The sequence below is a fragment of the Aquarana catesbeiana genome, linkage group LG01 (genome assembly GCF_042186555.1).
Source record: "Aquarana catesbeiana isolate 2022-GZ linkage group LG01, ASM4218655v1, whole genome shotgun sequence".
Lineage (NCBI taxonomy): Eukaryota > Metazoa > Chordata > Amphibia > Anura > Ranidae > Aquarana > Aquarana catesbeiana.
In genome coordinates this window covers 287,167,700-287,186,510 of record NC_133324.1, presented here as the reverse complement: position 1 = coordinate 287,186,510, position 18,811 = coordinate 287,167,700, and the positions used below count along the sequence as shown (strand labels likewise).

The window sequence follows — 18,811 nt, the reverse complement described above, 5'->3', positions numbered from 1 at the left end:
GCGTTTTGTTTTATCTGTTCATCTAGACAGAAATCTTATGAGCTGATAACTTCCTGTGTCTGCTTCTGCACTCCAGAAAAGACCCCAAATCTCTCCTTTGCACTTAAAAGTATTCAGATCGCTAAAATCAGCAATTCTGAATACTGTAATTTTTTTTAACCCGAGTGTTGGCTCGGGTCTCCTGGCTAACAACTGAGCAGCTTTTTAGCTGCATCGGTTGGTATCACTAAAAAGCCAATGACTGTCTCTAAAAAACAGTACCGGGGTGATGCCTGCAGCTGCAGGCATCACCCTGGTTTAACCCCTTCAAGCTATGAACACAAATTTGTGTATGGTCGGCGCGAAGGGGTTAATAACACTTACAGTGAGGGAAAAAAGTATTTGCTCCTCTGCTGATTTTGGACCTTTGCCCACTGACAAAGAAATGATCAGTCTATAATTTTAATGGTAGGTTTATTTTAACAGTGAGAGATAGAATAACAACAAAAATATCCAGAAAAACGCATTTCAAAAAAATTATAACTTGATTGCATTTTAATGAGTGAAATAAGTATTTGATTCCCTATCAATCAGCAATATTCCTGGCTCCCAGGTGTCTTCTATACAGGTAACGAGCTGAGATTAGGAGCACTTGATTGCATTTTAATGAGTGAAATAAGTATTTGACCCTTTTGCAAAACATGACCTAGTACTTGGTGGCGAAACCCTTGTTGGTAATCACAGAGGTCAGACCTTTCTTGTAGTTGGCCACCGGGTTTACACACATCTCAGGGGGGGATTTTGTCCCACTCCTCTTTGCAAATCCTCTCCTGATCTTTGGTAACTTGAACCTTCAGCTCCCTCCACATATTTTCTATGGGATTAAGGTCTGGACACTGGTTAGGCCACTCCAGGACCTTAATGTGCTTCTTCTTTAGCCACTCCTTTGTTGCCTTGGCTGTGTTTTTTGGGCCATTGTAATGCCGGAATACCCATCCATGACCCATTTTCAGTGCTCTGGCTGAGGGAAGGAGGTTCTCACCCAAGATGTGACGGTACATGGCCCTGTCCATCGTCACTTTGATGCAGTGAAGTTTTCCTGTCCCCTTAGCAGAAAAACACCCCAAAGCATAATATTTCTACCTCCATGTTTGACGGTGGGGATGCTGTTCTTTGGGTCATAGGCAGCATTCCTAGTCTTCCGAACACGGCGAGTTGAGTTGATGCCAAAGAGCTTGATTTTGGTCTCATCTGACCACAACACATTCACCCAGTTCTCCTCTAAATCATTCAGATGTTCATTACCAAACTCCGGGCCTGTACATTACCAGACAGGCCTGTACATGTGCCTTCTTGAGCAGGCGGGCCTTGCGGGCACTGCAGGATTTCAGTCATTCACGACGTAGTATGTAACCAATTGTTTTCTTGATGACTATGATCCCAGCTGCCTTGAGATCATTGACAAGATTCTCCCGTGTACTTCTGGGCTGATTCCTCACCATTCTCATGATCATTGCAACTCCACGAGATGAGATCTTGCATGGAGCCCCAGACCGAGGGAGATTGACAGTTATTTTGTGTTTATTCCATTTGCGAATAATCGCACCAACTGTTGTCACCTTCTCACCAAACTGCCTGGCGATGGTCTTGTAGCCCATTCCAGCCTTGTGTAGGTCCACAATCTTGTCCCTGACATCCTTGGACAGCTCTTTGGTCTTGGTCATGATGGAGAGATTGGAATCTGATTGATTGATTGTTTGCTTCTGTGGACAGGTGTCTTTTATACAGGTAACAAGCTGAGATTAGGAGCGAGTGCTCCTAATCTGAGCACGTTACCTGTATAGAAGACACCTGGGAGCCAGAAATCTTGCTGATTAATAGGGGATCAAATACTTATTTCAATCATTAAAATGCAAATCAATTTATAACTTTTTTGAAATATGTTTTTCTGGATATTTTTGTTGTTATTCTGTCTCTCGCTATTAAAATAAACCTACCATTAAAATTATAGACTGATCATTTCTTTGTCAGTGGGCAAACGTACAAAATCAGTAGGGGATCAAATACTTTTTTCCCCCACTGTATGCGGTAGTTAGTATTTACTTACACTTTAAAAAAGTAGCACAGACTGGCACTTGAGAGCCCATTCACACAGGGACGACTTGTCAGGCGACCTAGTCGCCTGACAAGTCGCCTCCCGTTCTGTGCTATGGAACTGTTCTAAGGGGAGCGACGCAAGTCGCTCCGACTTAAAAAAAGGTTCCTGTACGACTTCGGGGGCGACTTGGGGCGACTTGCATAGACTTCTATACAGAAGGCTGAGGCGACCTGCAAGTCGTGTTGCCCCTGTGTGAATGGGGTCTAAGGGAGTAAGGATAAAAGACCTAAAAAGATCTTCAAAGGTACTGATGTGTCTATAAAAGCAAAAATCTGAATTGCTCAGGCTATAGTATTTTCTGTCACTCACTAAGAATATCACAGACAGCGAAGAAAGCGAACTGAGCCCAACCTTTCACTAGAAGCTCAGATTACTAAACTAAAGCTGTCTTATTTTGGATATTATGAGAAAAATCAGCTCATTGAAAAAGCAGGATTATGATTTGAAAAGTTGAAAAAAAAATAATACAGCCAACAATAAAGTGGATAAATACAGGCATAGAAAATATGAGCATGCCATTGTAAACACTGAAGACCTAAATAGAACACACATAATTCTAGTGAAACACCAACCATGTGGTGGTGATCAAGCACGGACATAGACTTGGTGAGACTTAAAGAAACAGTACATTAGTCCAGCTTTGACTTTGTGTAACTATACATATACCATAACCGTGGGATCCCTCTATCTCCTAGATTGTAAGCTCTAACGAGCAGGGCCCTCTGATTCCTCCTGTATTGAATTGTATTGTACTTGTACTGTCTGCCCTAATGTTGTAAAGCGCTGCGTAAACTGTCAGAGCTATATAAATCCTGTATAATAATAATAATAATAAATAATAGAAGCTGGAAATCACTGTGGCTACCCTGGCCACTCAGCAGAGAACCTGGAAGCTAGTGGAGATAAACTTGAGGGTACCCTGCATCCTGTAGAACAGGGGTCTCCAAATTTTCTAAACAAAGGGCCAGTTTATTGTGCTTCAGACTTTAGGGGGGGCTGGACTGTGGTCATTGGGAGTAGAAAATGTTTTGGCATCAATGGGAGTAAACATTGTTCCATCTTTGGTATTAGGGGAACTATCAGTGCCCCATCGTTGGTGTCAGTGGGGGGAATAGTGCGCCTTCAATGGGAGTAAACATTGTTTCATCTTTGGTATTAGGGGAACTATCAGTGCCCCATCGTTGGTGTCAGTGGGAGGAATAGTGCGCCTTCATTAGTGTCAGTGTGAGAATTAGTGCCCCATCATTGGTGTTAGTGGGAGAAATAGTGCCCCATCATTGCTGTCAGTGGGAGAAATAGTGCCTTATCATTTCTGTCAGTGGGAAGAATAGTGCCCCATCATTGGTGTTGGTGGATGGAATAGTGCCTCATCATTGGTTTCAGTGGGAGGAATAGTGCCTTATCATTGGTGTCAGAGGGAAGAATAGTACCCCATCATTGGTGTTGTTGGAAGGAATAGAGCCCTATCGTTAGTTTCAGTGGAAGGAATAGTGTACCATTGTTGATGTCAGTGGAAGGAATAGTAGCCCTTTGCGCCATTGCACTCCCACATAAGAATAAGTAGGGGCCATTTACTAAGCTACTGAACTAAAAAAAAAAATAGGAAAAAGGCTTTTTTTTTTTTTTTTTTTTTACATTAATATGTAATGATGATAATACATTCAGATAATTTGTGCAATGGCACTACAGCCAATTGAGTTTACAGCTTTTTGTTTTTTTTTGCTTTTTTTTTTATATCTTAAAGTTGAACTTCTGTTGTAGTAGTGGGTGTGTGAAAAGCAGCATACAATTGACATACAATTTAATATATGCAAAGGACCCATTTAGGTCCTGTTTTACTATACTTAGATCTTCAAGCTTATACAAAGCTCTGAACCATTCTTTTCAGTGCTATAATTTGCATTGTTCTGTGTTTCAGCAAAGAAGAGCAGGGGTCACAAGATGTAAATGTGTAAGTAGGCAGCTGGGTGGGGGACACAAGCAGATTAAGGTGCCTTTCACATGGGCTTCTGTCAGTCCATTTTTTATTCCTCTATTTGTACATGAAAAACAGACAGTATTGTATTCCAGTGGGCATGTGAAGGTATACTTATGACCATCAGTATACATCCATGCCTATAAATAAAAACATTAATTAATTCATTAATTAATTTTGGGTCTTACATGGGCGATTCCATGCATAATAAATAAAATCAATCTGCACTAGGTCCAAATAAAAAATAAGCCTAACTTATAGGGTAAAGCTGCTGCTATACAATTGTGATACAAATTGTGCCACAGATGGAAAAAACCCTAAAAGCAGCTTTAAACCCACCTAAACATAAAGTGTCACAAAATAAAAATAGTTTTTAAACACTCCAAATATATAAATAGCTATAAATGCACATATAGATACAAATATTCAATATAAAGCATATAACGTGCTGAAAATTTCTGTGCAAGTGAAATATAGAGACCAAAATAAGTGCATATAGACAACGACAGTTCATGCGTTGACACACTGTGTGGGAGTGACGTCATCGCGGCCCTGACCACTCACACAGACGGAGCCTGTCCTGGATAAAGCACCTCCGTTCCCGGATGTTACCACCAAAAGGAAAGATACAGGTCCATATTGAAATATGTAAAAACTCTTGCTTTATTAAAAAAAAAAAATGGCCGTTTCATATACATATAAAAAGTTTAAGGCTCATAGCTACCGCAAACCACTATTCCCATAATAGCAGGTTGGTCATAGACACTGGGCTTCGGCTGGCATGCAAGCGTGAGGACGTCAAGTCATAGCCAGGCCCGATGTCGGAAATGACATTGATGGGCGAATAGGTGCATACACAAAATTCCAGTGGCAGTTGGAAAAAGCATCTTTCTGTGATTCCAAATGACCTAACATCAATGGATCCTTACGCCTCGTACACACGATCAGATAATGGTACGACTTATCGTTCACATTTTGTTGCATAATACTAACATCGAATTCAACAGTGGATTTTGCGCTCTACGAAATGTACGTTTTTTTTTTCGTACTATTCTGGAAAACCTTCCTGTTTGTGTAGCTTCATATCGGAAATGATGTCAAATACGTGTGACCCCTGTGTCTGCCACGCCTTTTGGCTATTTTCGTTCGTATTGTAGAGGCATATTCCTGTACATTGTGATAGACTGCAAATAATTTTCTGTTGGTATGTTGGAGCATTTTCCCATGGGAGAACGTAAACATGGTTTACATCCTCCCATCTCCTTCTGGGTTATTTTCGTGTTTACGATCATGTGTGGTGTTTGCCTATCGATCTTTAGCAGACGCATACTGTACCGATTTAACAATTGTCTGTGCTATCGCCCGAGCAAGGTTTTTGTGTTTGTCACTTCGGATATTGTTGGACGGTCTGTTGTGATCGTCTGTGGAAAGCTGTGTACTAATGATCAGACTATCGTGCGATCAATCTAAAAGCGATTTTTATCATCCAATTATCTGATCGTGTGTACGAGGGCATAAGGCCCCAAACACGCTATACAACTTTTGTTGTCTGATTTCCTTTTAGCCTTTTATTTATTATTATTTATTTACCAAAACCATGCAGTGCAAGGGCCTGTCTGATTGCACACAAATTGAAACTCTTAAAGTGTAAGTTCACCATTACAGAAAAATCTATAAGGTGAACTTACACCACAGGACCCCCTTCTCACCCCCGCCCCCAGTCCCGCTGACCTGGAGCGCGACGATCACCCACTAGGAGACATCGGGTCGCTGCCTCACCGGTCCAGGGCTTAGAAATCCCCCGCAGCTTAAATTCCAAAACGTGCGTCGTTAGGAGATACGTTTAGGAGCATTCTAATTGGTTGGCACCGACCAATCAGAACCCGCATAGCCTGTCCTGTCACCGCAGGTGAAGAGGAGAAAGCCGCAGGGATTTCAAACCCCCAGACCGGTACAGCGGCGATGTGATCTGTCAGTTCGAGGGGTCGCTGGACTCCAGGTTAGTGGAATCGGGTGCAATGGGAAAGGGGTCCAGTGTAAGTTCATCTTACAGATTTTCTGTAAAGGTGAACTTACACTTTAAGGTTTGACCTCATATTATATGGTTTTGGTAAATCTGAGGAAAAAAATCTACAGAAAATTGTATAGTGTGTATCCAGCTTTATGCTAGCCATACACCAGTAAAAAAATGGTTTAAATGCGTTTTCGATAAACGGATTCATGGTCGCGGGAGCAAACAATATTGCCATCATGTAATGACTGAATTTCAAAGACCCATTTCACACTGAGGCGCTTTTCAGGCATTTTAGCGCTAAAAATAGCGCCTGTAAAATGCCTCTCGTGCCTCCCCAGAGTGAAATCGCCTGAGTGCTTTCACACTGGGGCGGTGCGCTTTCAGGACGGGAAAAAAAGTCCTGCAAGCAGCATCTTTGGGGCGGTTTGGGAGCGCTGTATAAACGCCCTGACCATTGAAATGAATGGGCAACGGCACAACACTGGCACTTATAACCCTTTCTTTGGGTTCTAGCGGGGGTTAAAAGCACCCCGCTAGCGGCCGAAAAGCTCCACTAAAGCTTTACCGCTAACGCACCCCTGCCCCAGTGTAAACGTAGCCTAAGCATAAATCGTTCAATGGACATAAATTAATCCATTTCCTGTTTGATTTCTTTTGCTTCTTGGTCACATACGCGCAGTGTATTAAAAGGCGAGAAACACATTAACCTTTCAATTTATCGTTCGTTCGGCTGACGTGTTTAACAGGCGAGAAACACATTAACCTTTCAATTTATCGTTCATTTGCCAGACGGTTTCCAGACTTTTCCTTTGATTTTGTGGCTCAAAAACATCACAACCGATTTTTCGATTTGTGCCCATTAACTGAACAAAAAAAACGAATGAACTGTAGTAGTGACAGACTTTTCATCTAGTGTACAGCACCATTAGAATGCACGTGTTACATTTTTGCAAAATCTGTCTGCGCCATTCTTTCTGAATTCCAGGGTATGCGTCATAGGCGTGCGCACAGGGTGGGCACACCCTAATGTGTGTCTGGAGATCTGCTGTAAGATGCTGCAAGTGACTGTATAGGGAGCTGCCTGTGAGACAGTTTCCCATTGAGCAGTCAGGGAGGCATGTAAGAGCTGCTTAGTGCTTTAAACTGTAATGTAATGTCGCTGCTTGCAGATAGGAGCTGTCAAAACTTGGGGCTGATGTCGGGGGTGGGCGGGACCAAACAGCTAGCCTATCAAACACGCTGATGTCGAGGGCTGGGTGGGCCGCTCCGTGTATGTGGCTCCGCCCCCTTTCTATCAGCTATTAAACACCAGCCAATGATTGGGCTGCTTAAGAAAGGGGGCGGAGCCATATACATGGAGCAGCCCGCCCAGCCCCTATTCCTTTTGCTGGTGTTTGATAGCTGATAGAAAGGGGCAGAGCCACATACACGGAGCGGCCCGCCCAGCCCCTATCCCGTTGGCTTGTGTTTGATAGGCTAGCTGTTCGGTCCTACCCACCCCCGACATCAGCTCCGAGTTCTGACAGCTCTTCTCTGTAAGCAGTGACATTACATTACAGTTTCACAAACTGACCGGATCTTACATGCCTAGCTGACTGCTCAATGTGAAACTTCCCTTCTCCTACATCAGTACCAATCGGTGCCGCCTATTAATGCCCATCAGTACCACTTATCATTGTCAACCAATGCCACCTATCAGTGCCGCCAATCAGCGCCACCTGTCAGTGCCAATCAGTGCCCACCAGTGCCACCTGTCAGTGCCCACCAGTGCCACCAGTCAGTGCCAATCAGTGCCCACCAGTGCCACATGTCAGTGCCCACCAGTGCCACCTGTCAGTGCCAATCATTGCTCATCAGTGCCACCTGTCAGTGCCAATTAGTGCCCACCAGTGCCACCTGTCAGTGCCAATTAGTGCCCACCAGTGCCACCTGTCAGTGCCAACCAATGCCACCTATCAGAGACAATCCGTGCCACCTGTCAGTGCCAATCAGTGCTGCCAGTCAATGCCACCTATCAGTGCCAATCAGTGCCCAACAGTGCTTCCAATCAGTGCCACCTATCAGTGCCCATCAGTGCTGTCTATCAGTGCCCATCAGTGCTGCCTATCAGTACCCATCAGTTTTGCCTATCAGTGCCAATCCGTGCTGCCTATCAGTGCCCACCTGTGCTGCCAATCAGTGAAGCCTATTAGTGCCAATCAGTGCTGCCTATCAGTGCCAATCAGTGCTTCCAATCAGTGACAATCGGTGCTGCCTATCAGTGCTTCCAATCAGTGCCACTTATCAGTGCCCATCAGTGTTGCCTATCAGTGCCCATCAGTGCTGCCAATCAGTGTTGCCTAGCAGTGCCATCTATCAGTGACAATCAGTGCCTATCGGTGCAGCCTATCAGTGCCCATTAGTGCTGCCAATCAATGCCCATCAGTGCCACCTATCAGTGCTGCATATCAGTGCCGTCCATCAGTGCTGCCTATCAATGCCAATCAGTGCCACCTATCAGTGCCACCATGCAGTGCCTATTAGTGCTGCCAATCAGTGCTGCTTATCAGTGCCCATGAGTGCTGCCAATCAGTGTCACCTATCAGTGCCAATCAGTGCTGCCTATCAGTGCCCATGAGTGCTGCCTATCAGTGCTTCCAATCAGTGCCCATCAGTTCACTGCGTGCAGGGATAGGCAGTTGAACTCAGCAGCTAGGCACATTGTCTATGGGGGCCGGCCTGGTGGGGCACAACTGAAATCCGTCTGTTTATTAATGCCACATACCGATCTTTATTATAATAGGTAATCACCACACTACTATTTACAATAAACACCTGGAGGTAAAATAAAAACGTTTCAGTAAAAGGCCTGCCGCTAAGCACTGTTATGTGTTCCCACACCACAAAATAAAAAGTGCAGCGCTAACTTACTAATCAATAACTTAAAGTGGAGGTACACCACAAAAAAAATATCGCACCAAAAAATCCCTAAAAAATTGGAGGAAAGAAAAAAAATAAAGTTTAAACTCACCCGAAATGGCTGTTGCTAGACAGTCTTCCTAATCTGCCTCTTCCTACGCCGCGGTGATGTTCTGTCTTCTCCTCCCCGCGTTGTCTTCTGGGGAATGGGGCGCGGTGTGTTATGGGAACTGTGTATGTCCCACAACACATCGCGTCCCATTCACAAAGCGCTGCGCGACTCGCGCATACGCAGTAGGAAACGGGCAGTGAAGCCGTAAGGCTGCACTGCCTGTTTCCCTTAGTTAGGATGGCGGTGCCGAGACCCGAGAGCCCAGGGACAGGTCGGCCTCGGGCGGCGGACATCGCTGGCACCCAGGACAGGTAAGTTTACTTATTTAAAGTCAGCAGCTACAGTGTTTGTAGCTGCTGACTTTCAAAAAAAAATTTTCCTGGCCGGAACCCCGCTTTAACAATAATGGTGGAATCCTCTAATGTATGGAAATCTCAATAATCCTCAATATTACCACAGTACCGGTCTCTGTGATATGTAATGTCACATATAATACACATCACACTGAAAATAAGACATAAAAAATGAAACTTAGCAGGGATGGTGGAAACCCCTCCTATAGATATTTGCCATACAGATTAACTACAAGTGCAATAATTCCAGTGATATGTGATTTCACATGTAATACACATCAAATGATAATAAGACATCTTTTTTTTTTTTACTTAGCAGGGATGGTGGAAACCCCTCTACAGATAATTGCAATACAAATTAACTTCAAGTGCAACAACTTTTTATTTGGGAGGTTCACATCATTATAGCACTCTGGATTTTTTATTGTTTAGATTGTTACACTTAGTTTTATGTTTTAGTTACTATTATAATGTGAATTTTTGCGCTTAAAGTTAATTTTCAACCACCCTTCCTCATCCATGTCTTTATGGACCTTGCTTTGTGCACTGGTGTGCAGTCATGTTAGAACAGGAAGGGGCCATCCACAAACTGTTCCCACAAAGTTGGGAGCATGAAATTGTCCAAAATGTCTTGGTATGCTGATGTCTTAGGTGTTCCCTTCACTGGAACTAAGGGGCCAAGCCCAACACCTGAAAAACAACCCCACACCATAATCCTCCCTCCACCAAATGATTTGGACCAGTGACCAAAGCAAGGTCCATAAAGACATGGATGAGCGAGTTTGGGGTGGAGGAACTTGACAGGCCTTCACATTAAAGTGGAGACTGCGAGCCAAGCCTTCTCATCCAACATCAGTGTCTGACCTCACAAATGCTCTTCTGGAAGAATGGTCAAACATTCCCATAGACACTCCTAAACTTTGTGGACAGCCTTCCCAGAAGAGTTGAAGCTGTTATAACTGCAATGGGTGGGCCAACTCAATATTCAACCCTACAGACTAATGCTGGCCATACACTATACGAAAAATCGGCCGAAAAATCGTTCGTATAGACACTTCGTTCGTTTTTCGGCAAGTTAATGGGCACAAATCGATAATCGTTTGTGACGTTTTTGTGGGAAAAAAACGAACGGGAAGTTTGGAAAATTTCTGCCGAACGTACGATAAATTGCAAGGTTAATGTGTTTCCCGTCCGAACTGTCTGCACTAGGTATATGTAAAAAAACGAACAAAAAATTATTTATTCATGTCCACTGAACAATTTATCGGTCATTATATGATGGCACGATCGTTTGCGGTCACGGTCGAACGTTTGTTTTTCGAAAATGGGTTCGGCCGATTTTCTGTATAGTGTATGGCCAGCATAAGACTGGGATACCATTAAAGTTCATGTGTGTGTAAAGGCAGGCGTCCCAATACTTCTGGTAATACAGTGTATATGTGTATATATATATATATATATATATATATATATATATATATATATATATATATATACATACGCATGTGTGTTTGAGCTTTGGGGTGCACACCCTAATGCAATAGGCTGCGCACGCCTATGGTATGCGTTGATTTGAATGCAATAAAAAAGTGTATAAAAACACGACACATTTTCAAAAAAACGCATACCACTTTTTCTAATGCACAGGTAATATATTGTATGCCAAAAATCAATTCGTTCTTTCTACAATGGACAAAATCATAGTCGTGAAGACCCGTGCGTTCCGCTCAAACTGAACACAGGGGGAACGCTCTACATTGTGGAAATTGACTTGACAGACGCGCAGGCGCAATGAACGCATCACGGCTACTCCGTGGGCGGAGACAATGTACGGTCGCTGGAGCCTCTGACGCGCATGCGTTGTGTGGTTCTTGCCGTTCTCTCTTGCTCGGAGCCCGTGAGCTCCGGAACCGGAAGTTTTCCCGGGATCTTCCCGACCTGGAGTGCAGCTGGCGGCTCGGGAATAGAAGATATGTACAATGTGGGTATGCTGTGTGTAGAGGAATCAGTGTGCTTGTTGTCACTTCTCTGATGTATACAGTATGTGTGTGTACTGATGTCTGTGATAGGAGCCAGCACCTTCCCTGCCAGTGGCTCCTCTCCATGTACCGTTGGATGTTGTTGCGATGGCAGCACCCATTGGCATGCCAGGCTCTGCTGTCATCTCATAGGAGTTCTGTTCTATGTTATAAGAACACAGCTCATTTTGTTAATAGAAGTTGGCTGTTATGTTTTCTTGTATTTGTTGTTTTGTGTATTTTCTATTTCATTGAGATGATGATATCAATATCTTGTTATTGATCTGTGCGATTTCTAATCGATTTCATCCCACTGACATATGCGTAGTAGTTAAATCCCATCATATCCTCTAACTGGTTGATATGGGAAACAAAAATATACTTGCGTCTTTCTGATACTTTGTGCCGGAATGCAAAATAAATGGGTTTTTGTGGTTGTCCTTCCATGAATGGCATGGCATACATCCCGTCCCTTCGCTAGTCCTGATTACGTTCTATTCAACGCTCTTCAGTTTCAGAATTTCCATGCTGTCTGCTCAATCTGGTGTAGGAGTAAATGCGATTTCTAGTGGGAGTTTGCCGAATCAGCCAGATGATCATAAAAAGATGAGCTTTTTATTTGAAATGAATGTCTGTTAGTAAATTTGATTTAAGATACAACACAATCTCCTCCATAAACTAGGAGTAGTAAGCTCTTCTGTAGTCTAGACCAGAGGTCTCCAAACTATGACCCTCCAGTTGTTCAGGAACTACAATCCCCATCATGCCTAGTCATGTCTGTGAATGTCAGAGTTTTACAATGCCTCATGGGACGTGTAGTTCAGCAACACCTGGGGGGGAGGAGGGGCATAGTTTGGCAATCCCTGGTATAGACAGTGAGGCACCTTACACGCGGGGCTGTCCAGCTGCCGTGTTTTCTTCCCAGGGTATTAGTGAGCCCCAGGAGGAAAGGGTGTAACATCCAGCCCTGCAGCCACTCAAAGTCTATGGCAGACTGGGCTGAAGGCTGTTCCAAGTGGGACTTGTATTTAGGGACCTTATGTGTTCTAGGAGGAAGGTCCGGAACACAGGTCAGGTAGCTCTTTATTGGAGAAGAGACGTGCTATGTCTCTTCTGCAGTAATAGAGAGTGATAGGTGTCCCAGAAGCCGCACATCAAGTCAAACCCTGCTGTGTGATGGTGAATGGCCAGGCCACACTCCCAACACATTTCACCCTGCCCACCAGAGCTTACTCATGGGGATAGACTGAAATGTGTAGGTGGCATGGCCTGGCGGGCGTCCAGGCTGAGACTGCCATTCACCATCACACAGCAGACCTGATGTGGGGCTTCTGGGACACCTATCGCTCTCTACTAAGGATGAGCTCAGGTTTGTTCGCACAGCCCACGTGCCGAGCCCGCCAGGAAGTTGGCACTGCGCTAATCACAGGCAGTGAGACATTTCCCGATCTCTGCAGCTGCGCATCGGGACAGTGTCTCACTGCTTGTGATTAGCGCTCCGCAATGCCGACTTCCTGGCGGGCTCTGCACATGTTGAACACGCCTGAGCTCATCCTTACTCTCTACCATTGCCTGGAGCATAGGCGAGCTCCCTTTCCAGCCAGCACTCACAGCGGTGTGCACAGGACTTAATTCCCATAAAGCCTGAGTAGTTCACACACGTACCTTGGTTCTTCTGCAAAAACACACACACTTAGGCTCTGTTTCCACTACTGCAAGTTGTTGTGCGACTTGATACATGTCAAGTCGCATGACACATGTCAAGTCGCATGACAAGTCAAAACCCATGTATTTCAATGGCCCCGTTCTAATTGGTGCGACTCCAAAAAAGGTTCTTGCACTACTTTGGTGCGACTTGTTCTCGCTTGGCTTTCACTGGTCGCATGACAGCGCAACACAAATCGCAAAGCAAAGTCGCAGTGTAAATCGTGCGACTTTGGGGACGCAATAGGGAAACATAGCCTTATCTGCCTGCTCACAGTCTTCTGATCAATGTACACCAAGCTGTGCAATGTAGGGTGATGTCATCCTTTTCCAGTCAAGGTTCCTAAAACCCAACAGCTACAAATAGCCTGAGGAGAAGATGACAGCGGCTGGTGAGGGGTGTAACCATCACCTCACTGGAAAGTTAGGGGGGGGGGGTAAGTATTTTAGTTCCACTTTAAACGTGATGGCTGCATTGCTTTTTTGTTTAAACTTGTTTTTCTGTTTTCTTTTCACCTGGTGATCTGGCCAATAAGTCTGTTATTTTTCAACCTGCTTTAACAGACCAAGCTGTCCAATAAAAATGGCAGTTGGGATATTGAGACAAAACGGAGAGGGGTGCTTATAGTGGTCAGCTTTGAATAGTTTATGTAAAACCCTAATCCCAAAAGGAAAAAAAGACTTATAAAATGTAATATATTACAGCCTGCCAGCCTTAAGATGTGTTGGGGGAATTCATTTCTTTTAGTTTCACCTGGTGATTGTGCATCTTTTCTGTCCAACTTCTGTTTACTTGCTGTGCTGTATCTGGAGGCGCAGTGTTGTCACTCTAGGGCAGAAAGTGTGCCAAGCTAGACATACACACATAGATTTTTCTTGTTCATCCTTTGGCTGAAAAATAGAAATCCAATAAGCTCCAAGGAGCAGAGCCTCTGATTCCTCCTGAATTGTATTGTAACTGTAATGTCTGCCCTCATGTTTAAGGATGAGCTCAGACGTGTTCGCAAGCCGCACGTGCAGAGCCCTCCAGAAAGTCGGCACTGCACAGCACTAATCACAAGCAGTGAGACATTGTCCTGATGCACGCCTGCAGAGATCGGAAATGTCTCACTGCTTGTGATTAGCGCTGTGCAGTGCCGACTTCCTGGCGGGCTCTGCACGTGCGGCTTGCGCACACGTCTGAGCTCATCCTTACTCATGTTGTAAAGCACTGTACAAACTGTTGTAGCTATATAAATCTTGTATAATATTAATAATAGTTTACCCCATCCACACTAAATAGCCTGGACAGAAGAATCTTCTCTTGCTATCCGTTGTATTCTGACAGCTGGCTCCCACAGCTGTCTGAATATCCAGGAGGTTCGATCCCCCATACAGACTTGTGGCCGGGAGTCTGTGCATTGTGCCCATGATACACTGGTCACAGCTGCATTGTTCTGCGGGCTTCCAAAATGTAATAAATGCACTTTTTTTATTGTATTAAATTGCATTTTGTTAAATTCCTTGGAAAGGTTGACTATGCCTTTAAGAACCTGGAAACAAATCTTCAGTGCCAGTTCATTATATCGAGTACTATACTATCATATACCAGGAATTTCAGAGCATCATTTTCATAGGTTTGTAAAATAAATGTTTTCTTAGCTTTGCTACCTACTATGTGTGTTTTCCTTTGTATTGTGATAAATAATGACCTGAAGTGCTAAGATGTAAATACAGTATTTTGTGTATCATTATCACAGTGATCAGCGTGTGGTGTGTCAGACTCCGGGGGCATTATACCGATCTTGAATGCAGACGCAGTTGTTTGATTTTGGAAAGCTTTGTTGAGATGGGGGCTGGAAGGTCTCAAATGCTTTGTTAGGGTGGGGGTGGGATATCAGGTGGAGCTTGTAACATTAGGGGCACACAGAGCTAATGTATGATTGAGTGCTGGTATTGTACTCAGCAATTCTGTATACCATTTCACCCCCAAAGTTGGGGGGTACCCAGAGGTGTCAGAAATATGTGCCGAGCATCCTCTTCTAGAAAACACTGCAACCTCCTTCCATATGACTTCTTTGGTTCCAGAGATGGTGGAGCCGATCACTTATGTGTTTGGGACTGGCTAGGATTTCCTGCACTAGACTCAATGTGGTTTCTTGTGAACAGCAAAAGCAATGAGAGGCTGACAGCGAAGGCTGTTTGCATGTAATCAGATTTTCACCGATTTACCTGTAGATGATTTACCCAGGAGGCAAAAAGTCTGCTCATCCACAGGTAATTGCTGAATATCTGATTACATGTGGAAAATGGCTGCCTCTGCCTCTTGTTGCTTTATAAGGGGCTGTTCACAGGAAACTTCATTAAAGCCTCATATACACAATGAGATTATCGGGCGAATGATCATTGAAAATGAAGAGGTTACTTAACTTACCAAAATTCTCTTACAACAGAATACAACTTCGGAAGTGTTGTAATGCGCAGTAATGTATTTGCTTCCGAGCATACATGGTCTTGCTTTTCTGTTTTTTTTTTGTTTTTTTTTTAAAGACGAAATCTGTACTGATTAAACAAAAATGATACAATCTGGTATCGTACGAGAAGATCTTTCGTGTTTGTCCCGTCAAATCATTTTAGATCGGCTCTCAAAATTATTGTACGATCGCTTCGAAAGCTGTGTTTTTTTTCTTCCGATTTTCTGATCGCATGCACTAGGCTTAAGGCTCCTGAATCCCACAGGAAATTGTAGTCGGCCTCGAACGCATGGTGAATGAGATCTGTATTGTCGCACAATAAAGTGATATTAACGAGGTTGTAAACCGAAAAAAATCCCCCCCCCCCCAAAAAAAAAGTCCCTGCAAGACAAAAGCATAATGAGCTAGTATGCATGGCATACTAGCTCATTATGGATTACTTACCTTAGAACGAAGCTGTTGCAATGGTCCCCGCGCACTGCTGTCACGGCCAACATCTTTCCCAGAGTTTCTTCTGGGTTTGCGGGCTCCGGCGCTGTGATTGGCTGGAGCCGCGATGATGTCGAGCATACGCACGGAAGCCTCCGTTCACGGAACTAGCTCGGAAGGATCCGTTCTTTCAGCGCGCATGCACTAGTGATGTCACTGACTGCATGCACTGGAAATCTCATAAACTGTACAGGTTTAGGAGATATTTTCACTAACTATAGGTAAGCCTATAATAAGGCTTACCTATTGGTAAATGTCTGCAGAGGCAGTTTGCTTCCTCTTTAAAGGCTCATATTATTTTTTTTTTTTAAATAAGAAACATGTTATACTTACCTACTCTGAGCAATGGGCCCACTGGGTTGAACGAAAATAAAAAACCACTGCCTGTGTGTACCAGGCATTACATTCAGCATTGATTTCTAGTTGTGTCACATCAAGGTATTTTCTCACCTTAATCTCACCAAGAGGGAAACCCAAATGACCTTCTTTAGCCTCCTAGTGTAGCTGTAGAAGCTGTCTGAGTTTGGTGTCATGGTATTTTGTCTGTGAAATGACTTAGCTACATTCCAGCATGGAGCCACAATTCTAACCTCAGACAGTTAATTGGGGGAGGAGAGAGCTCCACTAACAAATAGATCCCATTTCAAATAATTTGTCCCACAGTCTCAAGTGAAACGGATATGACTCTTTTGTGGGAACGATTTCACGTCTATGGACCTGAGGACCTTCTTCATTTTAGTACCTGTTCCTGAAGCTCTGTACACAGTGGAATATTGAAATTCTTTTGGTCTTCTCTTGTAAACTATGACTGATGGAATTAGGGAGTAGGTGGTTTTTCGGTCATCTAGCTGTAGACGACACCTTGGTCACAGGTAGCTTGGTGGGTGGCCCAGAAGCACCTCAGATTCATGTATCTAAGATGAAAAACCTTGGCATGTATGATTTCTCATACAGATAAAGATTGACTGAGAAGCGCAGGCTCATGGTGATCACAATCTTCATAAAATTGGGGGAGGGGATCTGGTTTGTTCAACACAGATTAACGATTTCCTCCAGTACTTGAGGAACTGCAAGGGGAATGATGATTTTCCAACAGGAAGGCAGTACGTTTCCATGTACTAGAGCCCATATACATGTAGACTTGTGTCACTTGTGCAGACCTACGTTTCCATGTACTAGAGCCCATATATGTGTAGACTTGTGTCACTTTTGCAGACCTACGTTTCCATGTACTAGAGCCCATATACATGTAGACTTGTGTCACTTGTGCAGACCTACGTTTCCATGTACTAGAGCCCGTATATATGTAGACTTGTGTCACTTTTGCAGACCTACGTTTCCATGTACTAGAGCCCATATATGTGTAGACTTGTGTCACTTGTGCAGACCTACGTTTCCATGTACTAGAGCCCATATATGTGTAGACTTGTGTCACTTGTGCAGACCTACGTTTCCATGTACTAGAGCCCATATATGTGTAGACTTGTGTCACTTGTGCAGACCTACGTCTCCATGTACTAGAGCCCATATATGTGTAGACTTGTGTCACTTGTGCAGACCTACGTTGCCATGTACTAGAGCCCATATATGTGTAGACTTGTGTCACTTGTGCAGACCTACGTCTCCATGTACTAGAGCCCATATATGTGTAGACTTGTGTCACTTGTGCAGACCTACGTTTCCATGTACTAGAGCCCATATATGTGTAGACTTGTGTCACTTGTGCAGACCTACGTTTCCATGTACTAGAGCCCATATATGTGTAGACTTGTGTCACTTGTGCAGACCTACGTTGCCATGTACTAGAGCCCATATATGTGTAGACTTGTGTCACTTGTGCAGACCTACGTCTCCATGTACTAGAGCCCATATATGTGTAGACTTGTGTCACTTGTGCAGACCTACGTCTCCATGTACTAGAGCCCATATACATGTAGACTTGTGTCACTTGTGCAGACCTACGTCTCCATGTACTAGAGCCCATATACGTGTAGACTTGTGTCACTTGTGCAGACCTACGTTGCCATGTACTAGAGCCCATATACGTGTAGACTTGTGTCACTTGTGCAGACCTACGTTGCCATGTACTAGAGCCCATATATGTGTAGACTTGTGTCACTTGTGCAGACCTACGTTGCCATGTACTAGAGCCCATATATGTGTAGACTTGTGCCACTTGCGCAGACCACAGAAGGTTTCTTACCTTAACACAGAGAATGCCTTAAGGTAAAAAATCCTTCCAGCTTTACAACCACTTTAACACTTTTCAGCTGATGTATATGTGAAGTCCAGATTGAGAAATTGTATTGATTTATTTGCATCCCCTGAGGGCAGGGACTGGTGTAAATGTACATTATGTAAAGTGCTGTGTTAATTGTTGGTGCTATATAAATATCGGTAGTAGTAATAATAATAATTAATAATAAAAATTGTGTTTTTGTATGGTGGTGACATATTGTGCAGTGCACTGAAGAGTACTTCAGAGAGGCATTCCCATTGGGGTAACTTGCTCTAATTCCAGTGCAGGTTCCCGCATCTCATCTCAAACTACTCCCTGCGAACCGCTGCGGGTGTCAATGTAAAGTTAATGACACCCCCAGATCAGTTTGCAGATAACAGCATGAAATGTCAAATGGTACAGGAATTGGATCGCATGGG

At 43.9% G+C, this 18,811-nt stretch overlaps 1 protein-coding gene across 1 annotated transcript in view; it reads left to right on the top strand.

Annotated features, from left to right (window-relative positions):
* The first annotated feature begins 11,312 nt into the window (after positions 1–11,312).
* Positions 11,313–18,811, top strand: part of SPECC1L (sperm antigen with calponin homology and coiled-coil domains 1 like) — a 125,718-nt gene continuing 118,219 nt past the window's right edge. Inside the window, exon 1 of the mRNA XM_073629239.1 lies at positions 11,313–11,470. The gene's annotated coding sequence lies outside the window, so the exon portion shown is untranslated. The remainder of the gene's footprint in view (positions 11,471–18,811) is intronic.